We start from the raw sequence: 2,047 nt of genomic DNA, 5'->3' as shown, positions 1-2,047 counted from the left end.
AGCTATGAACAACTAAACCCCTTTCATTGGGTTAGGGAGCTCTGTTGTAATTTGATGGATCAATACTAATTTTCATTATTCTTCTTCTATCTTTTCTCTTGATTTTACTTGAAAGCTTTCGATCTTCATCCAATTAAGTAGTTATCTTGGAAAAGAAGCTATTCAACCTTGGATCTCTTCTGAACCTTGAAAGAGGAATGAAGAGATCAAGCTAGAAATGCTTTCTCATGCTGGACCAAATTGGCTTTGGATGGGTATGTGACTATAACCCTCTCAATACTTAATTTGGGAAATGCATGTGGTATAATCAGTGACCATACTTCATCTCTTCTCATGAGCAATTGACCAAGGAATTGGCTATTGATCAAGATTTGAGAGATTGAATTGCAAGAAATTGTAATTCAATCAATTAAGATTGCCAAGGAGTTCAATGAGTGCATTGATTGAGGAAGAGATGAAAATGAACTTGATCTGGAGAATTGCAACATCTCTTAAGCCTAATGAACTCCCCATCTCTGATCTTACCCATTCTCTTTAATTTCTGCCATTTACTTTTATGAGCAAATCCCCCATTCCCATTTACAATTCAGCAATTTATTTTCAGTCATTTACTTCCAGTCCTTTAATTCTAGCATTTACTTTTCTGTTATTTACATTCCCGCCATTTTATTTTCTGCAACTCTCAACCAAAATTCTGGATTCGCTCAACTAGAATATTCTTCTAATTAAAGTTGCTTGATCAATCAATCCCTGTGGGATTCGACCTCACTCTATTGTGAGTTTTTACTTGACGACAAATTCGGTACACTTGCCGAAGGAAATTTGTTGAGAGACAGTTTCCACCCGCATCAAGTTTATGGCGCCGTTGCCGGGGATTGATTGTGCATCAACAATGATTAAATTGGAAGATCACTAGATTGAGCATTTTTATTTTGTGAATTTCATTTTTTTTTGTTTGAGTGATTTACTTTCTGTTTTAGTTAAACTTCTTCCCTTCCCCCTCTACTCTTTTATTTTTCTTTGTTATTTTCAATTTTGTTTGCTAACCCACTAACTGTTTGATATATTGCATCACCCACAACTAATAGTAATTCTGACAAAAATACCTTCTACACCTATCTTTTCTTGCGTGCACTTGATGGTTGTATGACAGGGAGAAGAAGCGGGGCTTCAACTTCCTTCGATTCTGAACCTGAGAGGACTTTTCTTAGATTAAGGAGGGAGGCAAAAGGAAAAAAAGTGATTGGTGCTGAGGAAGAAGAGGAATTCTTTGAACCAAACATAGAAGACAACATGGAAAACCATCATGAAGAAGAGGATCACAACCATGGGAGAGGAGGTAGAGCAAATCATGCTGGTGAGGATAGAAGAGTTTTGGGCTCTTACATCAATCCAAACCCAGGCAATTGTGGAAGTAGCATCCAAAAGCCAACAATCCATGCCAACAACTTTGAACTTAAACCACAGGTCATCACCCTTGTTCAGAACAACTGTTCTTTTGGAGGAGGTGTTCAAGAAGACCCCAATCAACATTTGACCACCTTCCTGAGAATATGTGACACAATGAAGTCTAATGGTGTTCATCCTGACACCTATAGACTGCTCTTGTTTCCATTCTCACTTAGGGACAAAGCAGCCAAGTGGCTGGAATCTTTCCCAAGGGAAAGCTTGACAACTTGGGAAGATGTGGTAAACAAATTCTTAGTAAGATTTTACCCTCCTCAACAAATCAATAGGCTGAGAGCTGAGGTCCAAACTTTCAGGCAACAAGATGGTGAGACTCTATATGAAGCATGGGAGAGGTTTAAAGACCTAACAAGGAGGTGCCCACCAGATATGTTCAACAAATGGGTGCAGCTGCACATTTTCTATGAAGGGCTCTCTTATTAGTCAAAGAAGGCCGTAGACCATTCATCCGGAGGATCTTTGAACAAGAAGAAGACTATTGAGGAAGCCATAGATGTTATTGAAATAGTAGCAGAGAACGACTACTTCTATGCTTCCGAAAGAGGGAACATAAGAGGAGCAATGGAGCTAAACAATGTAG

The 2,047-nt window shown here is 38.7% G+C and overlaps 1 non-coding gene across 1 annotated transcript; it reads right to left on the bottom strand.

The window, feature by feature from the left end:
* Positions 1–1,734: 1,734 nt before the first annotated feature.
* Positions 1,735–1,841, bottom strand: LOC112788057 (small nucleolar RNA R71). The gene has a single exon (XR_003195437.1). It is a non-coding gene; the product is annotated as a small nucleolar RNA R71 (small nucleolar RNA).
* Positions 1,842–2,047: the final 206 nt, after the last annotated feature.

The sequence above is a fragment of the Arachis hypogaea genome, chromosome 20, assembly GCF_003086295.3.
Source record: "Arachis hypogaea cultivar Tifrunner chromosome 20, arahy.Tifrunner.gnm2.J5K5, whole genome shotgun sequence".
Lineage (NCBI taxonomy): Eukaryota > Viridiplantae > Streptophyta > Magnoliopsida > Fabales > Fabaceae > Arachis > Arachis hypogaea.
Note: the sequence above shows the minus strand (reverse complement) of the source record. Positions and strands in the feature narration are given on the sequence as shown.